Consider the following 11014-nt stretch of genomic DNA (forward strand, 5'->3'; position numbering starts at 1 on the left):
CTAACAGGTAAAATGATCTCCTTCTTTGGAGTGACAAATAAAGAAAAATTTCAGAATTTGTCTGGTATTATTTATTTTATACCTTCTTACTTTGTTTTTTTGATTTAGAAATTCATTTTTCGAAAAAGATATACCATACACAATTAACATACATTTAGTCAAAGACACATATACAAAATACATTAAATATAAACAAACAGAACATCAATCTGAATATTTCATATGTACATTTGCACAGATGTTTGTGCAACACCATAAACATTCAATATTTACACTGTCTTCCTTAAAAAGAAGTGTGTGAACACTCAAATAAAGAAGAAATCAAATGGAGAAAAACAGTAAATGTTCAAAGCAATATAGGAGAAGACTGAAGGACTAAATCTGAATCTCAGTCAAGCAAGGAACCACTCATTGCTAGCTGTTTTTAGATACTTGTCTCCATTTTGCCGACGCGTTTCGAACCCGCTTTTAACTTTGCGCGTTCTCGTCAGGGCTTTATGACTTTTTCCTGCAGACGGTATGCAAAATATGAATAAATGGGAAGAGTTACATTAATTCCTTTTGTGGTGTTACATAGCCTCATAAGTTAGTTCAAAATATTGCATTTAGTTAATGGACTTGGTGAGCGCATACCTTACAATAATCGTCAACGGTGGGTGGGGTTCAAAAAATTAACTGCGGAGGTCCCCGTCGCAATTTCTGAAACAGGGTAGAGAAAAACCAATGGAATGGATTGTATTCACTGTCCCTAAGATAAGCCTGATACCTGATGCCAAAACTAATAATAGCCTGGCTCCTACCTTATTCAAATATTATTCGTGTTCTTAATCACTCCAAGAATAACGTTCGCCCTTTTGTTCTTGGACGCCCCTCGTGTCCCGTGTACCTACCCAGGGAAAAAATGAAGGGTGACTATCTTTGGCGCTCTCCGGTAATGTCTATTGTTATAACATACAAAGTTTAGGAAAAGTACCTGTGCTTCGTGCTTGCTAACGTAGATTGTGGGCTGGGGCAGAGAGCGATAGTTGTTTGTTTTCAGCGGACCGCTTCAGTCACAGTCTTCAGCGGGGAGCCGCTGAGTATTTCAAAGGCGCGGTCTATCTCTGCAAAAAGAATGCGCGGTGTGTTACAAAACCGCTTGTTGGTGACACCGCGGTTATACTAATGGATCGAGTAGCGGGATCTGAACCTACCCGGTGTCTCTGGTTAGTCTGCAGACATTGCTTGCAGTGGCTTTCCATCAGTGCGCCATGTTTAGTGTGGGCATGATTATTTCAAGATGTCACATGCTACTTGGAATTCTGGGATTAGTAGTCCGTATTTGATAACTTGAAATCGGGGAGTGTGTCTTTCGTTTTGCTATTTGAGGAGCATCTACAGGCGGGCGATTTCTGACATGGAGTTTAACCCAGTTTGTAAGCTGTTGAAGTGCAATATCAAATAAGCCTCTTTTTTAAGTAAGACATCATCCACATTCTGGACTTTTTTCATGTGCCCTATAGTATACAGGACTGTCCATTTGAAGTCCATCTCTGAGTGACCCTGTGTAATAATGTAATAATCTTCATGGAGTCAAGGTGTAGTTCCAAGTTGATATTTATTGTAGTTGAAGTTACAGATGGTACAGGTGAACCAAGGTGGTAGTTAAGTGGTTAAGTAAGCAGTTAATTAAGCCCCACCAGGAGCTGTCCTCCTAGATGCTCAGCCTTCCATCATCAAGTGAAGACTCATCTCTAGTAAGTATTCTATGACATGCTTAACATTCTAAACATAGGCAAGCTGGAATGCACGAGAAGATAGATGACAGATAAGGAGATAAAATACACTTTACAACATATCCCCTTTTCTTACACTAGAGAATAGAGATGTGTATAACGGTATACACTAAACAGGAAGAAGTAATAATGTAGAAAAACAGAACTAATAACATTTTAGAATAGATATGTCTAGAGGAGGAAGAATATAGAAAAAGGTAATGAATTAAAACACAAGACACAAGACATCCCCTTTTCTTATTGTAGAAAAACAACATTAATAAGAAGATGGATATCGTACACAAAGTCCACAGGATCGTCAACCACACCAATTGGCCAGACTGGCGTAATTGTGAAACAATGAACCAAGTAGCGATAGATAGAGCAAGAATGAATAAATATAATTAGGAATTTAAGTAAAGGTGAAATTCATGTAAAGGTGAAAGAATAACACCTAATATGAACAAGAAATGTTATCAGCAAGAATAATTAATTGAAGCAATATAAGAAAAGCATTAGAACTTAAGTATCACGAATATAATAAAACTAAATTTTCATGTGACGTACGTCTACCCACAGGAAATAATCAGAAGTAGTGAAACTATTTTGCGCAAAAAGAAGATATAATATTAACATAGAGAGAGCTCGAGCAAAACTATCATAAAACAGCGCTAAATTCAAATAATGACGTCAAAAATTTCTTATTTTTAAACCGGCAGTTGTAGACATAGATATTGTCCATTAATAAAGCATGCATCAATTAAATAATGAGAAAATTATCATTTTAACCCGACAATGGCAGCTGTAGATATAAATATTGTCCATTAATAAAGCATGCATCAATAAAATAATGATAAAATTATCATTTTAACCCGACATTTGTAGACAAATTGTGTCTATACATAAATTATGCATAAATTAAATAATAATAGTAAATATCATCTTAAACTGATAGGCGTAGACAAATAGTGTCTACTCATATAACATGTATAAATTGAATAATGACATAAAATATCATTTTATACCAATAGGTGTAGACAAATAGTGTCTACTCATAAATTATTCACAAATTGAATATTGGCAAAATTGTCATTTTAAACCGGTAGGTATAGACAAATAGTGTCTACTCATTAAATATGTTCAATTTGTTGAATTTATCACCAAGTTAAACTTTGAATAAAATTGTATAAATAATGTATAATTATACTTGTTGCAACTTAACTTTATAATGTATAATTTCATTTTAAAAGGCATCACAACATGAACATTAGTTCATCATATCGTAGCATTAATAAAATAGCTGAAATGAAGTAAGTGAAATGATCTTCACTTTCAAAATATGATTATAATATTAAAACAATGGAATAAAATAAATAAAGTTGTCACCGTTGTCATCTGGAATATATGCTAGGCGTTGTAATTCAGGAAGAAAGAAACAGTACCTGCGTTGAAGAAATATAATTTTTTGAATATCATGAAGCATATTGATGAAATAGCAGTACCGTATTTCAGAGGATCATCTGTGGTGTTATGTTTATTTAATTTGCTTCGTGCATCACTGAATTTAAACAAACTGTAACAGAGAAATTGAACCGAGGAAAACTCATCCGGAAAAGGTGCAGGTTATGACGTGCTGGATTGAAGACGAAGTATTGTGAAGATGGTAGCACGTTTTCTAACGTCGTGCCGGGTGGCTAAAGGCATTGAAATGTATTCCATAGCTTCAGCGCAGTGTCATTGATGTTAAAGGTACGTCATTATAACAGGAAACAAGAGAGAACCTTGTGAGGGTGCACGCAAGATGAGCGCGCTGGATGCACGCGCTGGTGCCACATTCAAATGTACAGATGGCGGTTGAACTGCCGAGTTGGACTGACAAGGTAAAAGTAAACCTTTTCACTTAATAACCAAAATAACACAGTTCTTAATCCAAGTGGCTGAAGTGTAAATTAATTTTTTCATCTCACGTTGCAAAAAGGAAATATAAATCACGAATAAAGTGAAAGACTGTCCAAATGTTTTCATTTCGCCCAGCTGTCTCCTTAAATCTGTAATTAACAGGCAAGCAGGGTCGGAAAAAGGGCACACTCTTAACTGATGTTGACTGATAAGAACCCATAACTCGGGCGGGTGCAATACTGAAGCCTTTAGTTTTTCAAAATTGAGCCGGTGTCTATATAGTTAACTTAAGTTACAGGAATCCATGGACTTTTATATAGGGGTTTTACACAAAAATAAAGTCAAGTGTAGCTTTGACTTAACGACTGTCTTCTTGAAAAACGAACTGTAGGTTTACAGAATCAGCATATTGTAAACTGAGTTAACGTTTTGAATCAGGAACAGTTTGTGATGATGGCTCATAAAACAATAGCGTGTAGGCTTTCAGTCTGGCTAATTAAGTACTGACAGTCAGTTTCTTTTTAATCAGAAGTAAGAGTTAAAATCAGGCGCAGCAGTAAATAATTTAAAATTTCGAAATAATCAGAGAACTCACCAAGCTTAAGTTGATGTTGGTAAGCCCAGGTGAGGCTGACCGTTGATAGTTAGTCACTGGTGGGGCAGGGGCAGCCAACATGTATATTTGCAAGTAAGTGCTTGGGTTCTTAGTTGTTGAGTTAGAGTTCTTTGTTGTAGTTGAAGATCTTGAATCAGTGAAATCAATGTAGAAATCCTTTAAAATAATATCCACGCAGGGTTTGTAGTCCAAAACGTCGCCAATGTAATAATGTAATAATCTTCATGGAGTCAAGGTGTAGTTCCAAGTTGATATTTATTGTAGTTGAAGTTACAGATGGTACAGGTGAACCAAGGTGGTAGTTAAGTGGTTAAGTAAGCAGTTAATTAAGCCCCACCAGGAGCTGTCCTCCTAGATGCTCAGCCTTCCATCATCAACTGAAGACTCATCTCTAGTAAGCATTCTATGACATGCTTAACATTCTAAACATAGGCAAGCTGAAATGCATGAGAAGATAGATGACAGATAAGGAGATAAAATACACTTTACAACACCCTGTTCGATAAAATGTTGTACCATTGGTGCAGACACAACTTTGTTTTTGATACGTGATCTATGTTGTGTAATGCGGGTATTGATTTGCTGGTTCGTTTTGCCAATGTACAATTTATCACAGCTGCAGGTGATTGCATAAACCACATTCTTGGTTTTGCAATTGCTGAAACCTTCATTTCTCCACTTGGTGTTTCGGAGCATAGGTCAACAAATTGTGCGGGCAGACGTTTTGATGGAAAAACCAAAACATGACCTGCTCTCTATATGGGGCATGAAACAGATAAAAGGTCACCACAGATGTGGTAATTGTGTATCATGCGAGACAACAATTGAGGGAAGTGAATTTATCCACAGAAACACCAAGTGGAGGAATGAAGGTTTCAGCAATTGAAAAACCAAGAATGTGGTTTATGCAATCACCTGCAGCTGTGATAAATTTTGAGGGAGAGGTGTGGCGCCGCGGCCAGGGCGACTGACGCTGGAATCTGGGGATCACGGTTCGATCCCCGGCTCCGGCGGCAGGTTAGCTCAGCACCATGCGACTCTGGGCAATAGCTTGCTTAATCTTCCCGACGGCCCCCAGCGCCTAGAGACCCTAACGGGTGATTGTGCGCTATACAAATGCGGATTATTATTACATTGGCAAAACGAACCAGCAAATCAATACCCGCATTACACAACATAGATCACGTATCAAAAACAAAGTTGTGTCTGCACCAATGGTACAACATTTTATCGAACAGGGTCACTCAGAGATGGACTTCAAATGGACAGTCCTGTATACTATAGGGCACATGAAAAAAGTCCAGAATGTGGATGATGTCTTACTTAAAAAAGAGGCTTATTTGATATTGCGCTTTAACAGCTTACAAACTGGGTTAAACTCCATGTCAGAAATCGCCCGCCTGTAGATGCTCCTCAAATAGCAAAACGAAAGACACATTCCCCGATTTCAAGTTATCAAATACGGACTACTAATCCCAGAATTCCAAGTAGCATGTGACATCTTGAAATAATCATGCCCACACTAAACATGGTGCACTGATGGAAAGCCACTGCAAGCAATGTCTGCAGACTAACCAGAGACACCGGGTAGGTTCAGATCCCGCTACTCGATCCATTAGTATAACCGCGGTGTCACCAACAAGCGGTTTTGTAACACACCGCGCATTCTTTTTGCAGAGATAGACCGCGCCTTTGAAATACTCAGCGGCTCCCCGCTGAAGACTGTGACTGAAGCGGTCCGCTGAAAACAAACAACTACCGCTCTCCGCCCCAGCCCACAATCTACGTTAGCAAGCACGAAGCACATGTACTTTTCCTAAACTTTGTATGTCATAACAATAGACATTACCGGAGAGCGCCAAAGATAGTCACACTTCATTCTTTTCCTGGGTAGGTACACGGGACACGAGGGGCGTCCAAGAACAAAAGGGCGAACGTTATTCTTGGAGTGATTAAGAACACGAATAATATTTGGATAAGGTAGGAGCCAGGTTATTATTATTTTTGGCATCAGGTATCAGGCTTATCTTTGGGACAGTGAATACAATCCATTCCATTGGTTTTTCTCTACCCTGTTTCAGAAATTGCGACGGGGACCTCCGCAGTTAATTTTTTGAACCCCACCCACCGGTGACGATTATTGTAAGGTATGCACTCACCAAGTCCATTAACTAAATGCAATATTTTGAACTAACATATGAGGCTATGTAACACCACAAAAGGAATTAATGTAACTCTTCCCATTTATTCATATTTTGCATACCGTCTGCAGGAAAAAGTCATAAAGCACTGACGAGAACGCGCAAAGTTAAAAGCGGGTTCGAAACGCGTCGGCAAAATGGAGACAAGTATCTAAAAACAGCTAGCAATGAGTGGTTCCTTCCTTGACTGAGATTCAGATTTAGTCCTTCAGTCTTCTCCTATATTGCTTTGAACATTTACTGTTTTTCTCCATTTGATTTCTTCTTTATTTGAGTGTTCACACACTTCTTTTTAAGGAAGACAGTGTAAATATTGAATGTTTATGGTGTTGCACAAACATCTGTGCAAATGTACATATGAAATATTCAGATTGATGTTCTGTTTGTTTATATTTAATGTATTTTGTATATGTGTCTTTGACTAAATGTATGTTAATTGTGTATGGTATATCTTTTTCGAAAAATGTATTTCTAAATCAAAAAAACAAAAAGTAAGAAGGTATAAAATAAATAATACCAGACAAATTCTGAAATTTTTCTTTATTTGTCACTCCAAAGAAGGAGATCATTTTACCTGTTAGGTCGGCACTTGCTTTTTTCAAAACTTCTCAGAAGCAAGCAGGTACTATGGGTTAGGCGAGTAACTACACTTTTTATTTCCACTTAATACACTACTGTGGAGTAGAGTGATCAATATGCTTGGAGGCAGATTCTGGGCACAAGATTTAAATATTGAGGACAAAGGCTCAAAACTCAGAACAAAGGGTCAATTTTAAGGATACATCCGAGATAGTCAGGCAATACTGTAAAAGTAGGTAAACAGATGTCAACACAAGTACAAGTCAAATAGGTTTCTCTTTTCTATTGTGCCAGTCTTGCATTTCCAATGTGGGCTGCCATAGTAGCCAAGTTTCCCAGGTCCATTTGTGGATAGCTGGTCCAGTCCAGGTTTTTTCTTTTGATTCTGGGACTTGTAGTACTTGTAGTACTGGTTTTATATGTGGATAAAACAGCATATAAGTCCCGGAATGCAAAACAAAAATCTGGCCTGGACCAGGTAGTCAATCGCACATGGACCTGGGCAGCTTGGTAGTGGACTGCAGACAGAGTAACGGCTTTCACTGTAGGATGGGCTTCCATAATCCAACCAGGACACAATCACCCATTTCTTGTCACTGCCTCCTGTAGTGTGGGGCTGACTTGAACATTTTTACCAGTGGTGATTCTGGTTTCCAGTCCAGACGCGCTGGCAACACTATTGTTTGAAATAAATGCTGGCTTGATTACACCATGCTTGCAAAAAGGCTTGTTCTACAGTAACACAATCTGCCAAAAATCTGAAGGCATTCCAAATACGTTTACCATCAGACACGTTCTGGCATGTTTGGATTTCTTGTGCTCTTACATTTTCCTCCTATCTCTTTAATTCTCTATACTGTCTGCACCCATGGTTGGATGAGGCAGGATGGTGAATGAGAGGATCCTCACTTCCATGCTAGCTCTTGGTCTACTCAGAGTTCATTCAGAATTACTTCGTATTACAGTACATTAATGCTTGTATTCTACTTTTTAACATGGTCACTGCAATATACTACTAGAAGATTTGATTTAAAAAATCCAGAAAAGTAAAATGGGCAAAACCTGATGGTTATCCATGTGCACAACAAAAGTCTGTCCATTCAGAACAGAAAATATGTGGCTTTCTAGCATAAGAAATGTACCATAGGTCCCATATGTTTCGTTTTCTATTGTGACCATGTGAGAAATAGTGCTGGTAAGCTGCAAAGTCAAGTAAGGATTTGTTGTCACTGAAAAGACAGTGGGAGAAGGCTACCGCCTTCACCAAGAGCTAAGCAGCATGAGTTTTGTGGTAGCAGCTTACAGTGTAGTGATAATTAGGAATGAACAGGTTCTTGTTAGGTCTCGCTGAGCTAGCGCATGCGCTGCTTTGCAAAACATTTAGTTAGTGGCTTTTCAAAGTGCTTTCACAATCTTTTCCTGGCCTCAAGCTTGCATTCACGTGCGCGTGCACGCATGCAGCCGCCATGTGGCTTTAATGGCTCATTAAGCCTTGCTCTCCCAAGCGCCTCGCTCTTCCACTCCCCCACCACAGAGCGCGTCCCTGCCATCACTTTCGCTTTCACGGCCGAAGGGAGGCCCATCATTGGGCGTTACACCGCTGGCAGCTACATCCGCTCTGACAAACGTTTCCTTCGATTGCAGATTTGAGCCTGTATTGTGAATGTAAGTTATGCACAAATTTCACGCGCACCCGATGGTTTTCCCTGCTAGAATTATGTCCGGTGAATTTGTACAGGGGAAAAATCACAGTTTCCTATTTTAATGAAAGGTCTATCAGTTTGTGCTTGTCTGCTTATTAGTCTGTTTACTGGAGGTTATTCGTGTGTGGATTGAGCCGTACATACGAATGCCTGGCTTTCCCTGTCAGCGTAATTTCTCCTTTTGCTTTTATGTATGGACTATCATCTTTTCACTGCTTTTTCCACTCTCTCCTTTCTAAATTGCCTACCGTATACTGTATTTGCATGTTTTGACGGGCAGAAGCATTTATTGTATTTATGAGGAGCGTTTCGTTTATCAAAGTGAAACTGGATGTAAAATGTCATGTGTGCATTAATAGGAAGTTTAAGGCACTAACCTGTGAAATTGTGTAAATAGACCCCTTTAACGTGACAACTGCTCGGCTGCTGGGTACAGTCTATTTCCATAGACACTTCAGACCGATAAAAGCCACACCGACGCCTCGATCGCTTTAATGCTATGCAGGCACACTTTAAAACAGTCATGTGTTTCCACTTACCACAGCCGGAAGCAGTCTGTCTATCAGTCTCCTGTTGTTTTTTCCTTCCCTGTTTGAGTTTGCTGTCCTGTTCTTCTTTCAGCAGCCCTCTCCATTGCTTTACAGCCCCAGTCATTCAGCACGGCCCGTATGTCGCACTTCACACAGTAACGAAGCGCTACCCTCCCCTGCGCTCGCTGCCTCCACCTCAGAGCCACAGCCCCGCGTGTGTTGCCGCTCGCCACTCAGCACCACACTGGCGTATGTTGTCAATAACCATTTATTTGTTGCTGCAATAGAACCAGCCATTACATCTGACCTCCCTGTTTCATCAATTATGGATAGATTATTGGATGTGCAAAAGCTCATAGCTGAAAAGCTTATAGCTGAACTCACCTGCAAAAGCTTATAGCTGAACTCACCTCCTGGCTGGGATTAGATAAAGAATTAAACTGTTGTTTATCGTCGGGCCAGAACCTCAACTGGGAAGCCGGGGAATTGGAGTACTAACAAACCCCCATCAGCAAGCACCTAAGATTGTTTAGTATTGCCACCATTTCCCAAAAGGTCTTGACATTTATTATTTACTCGTATTTCTAGTTGTTATAACATACTTGATAAAAGCTCTTGGCAGGCACTGCATTTCCAGTGATAAGCAAACGTAATGAAAACAAGCATTGGCATAGCCAATAGGTCTCGCCTTTGGGACCTTATAAGTGTTTAACTATGCAACAGTTAGCTGATAGGCTCCTGAGTATTTTCTGTTCTGTTCTTTTTCATCATTTGCGCCGCATGTTTAATTCTTAAATTGCACTTCGTTTTTAAACATATAGTTGCAAACCTCACTCTCAGCCAATTAGGTGCTGGGCTCGGGAGGGATAACACGCACGCACTTGGTCTACCGCAGGAGCTGGCAGACATATTGGGCAGGCAGCACAGGTAGCGCGCTAGTCGTTGTCTCCTCAGGGATTACAAAAGAGGATGACAACGCGTGCACACTGCACTAGCTGATAGGCTCCTGAGGCGGAAGCCGGGAGTATTTCTGTTCTGTTCTTTTTGATCATTTGCGCCGCATGTTTAATTCTTAAATTGCACTTCAGTTTTTAAACATAAAGTTGCTAAGGTTGCTCACCTCACTCTCAGCCGATTTGGTGCTGGGCTCGGGAGGGATAACACGCACGCACTTGGTCTACCGCAGGAGCAGGCAGACATATTGGGCAGGCAGCACAGGTAGCGTGCTAGTCGTTGGCTCCTCGGGGATTACAAAAGAGGATGACAACGCGTGCGCACTGCACTAGCTGATAGGCTCCTGAGGCGGAAGCCGGGAGTATTTCTGTTCTGTTCTTTTTGATCATTTGCGCCGCATGTTTAATTCTTAAATTGCACTTCAGTTTTTAAACATAAAGTTGCTAAGGTTGCTCACCTCACTCTCAGCCGATTAGGTGCTGGGCTCGGGAGGGATAACACGCACGCACATTGTCTACCGCAGGAGCAGGCAGACATATTGGGTATAAATAAACAGTGGTCCAGAACCTATTTCTTTATATTCTGATCCAATCAGTATATGTTCATGGAGTCAATTGTTCATGAGCGTTCCTGTTGAATCTGCTCCAACACGCATATGTACTGAGTTACTTCAAAGAACAGAAATGAAATACCACTACAACACAAGTAGATCAAAAACGAGTACAATATTTAATTCATTGTCTCTGGTCAAGCAATTGACAATCCACAGAGTTTCTCA

Source organism: Lissotriton helveticus, chromosome 5_1, assembly GCF_964261635.1.
Source record: "Lissotriton helveticus chromosome 5_1, aLisHel1.1, whole genome shotgun sequence".
Classification (NCBI taxonomy): domain Eukaryota; kingdom Metazoa; phylum Chordata; class Amphibia; order Caudata; family Salamandridae; genus Lissotriton; species Lissotriton helveticus.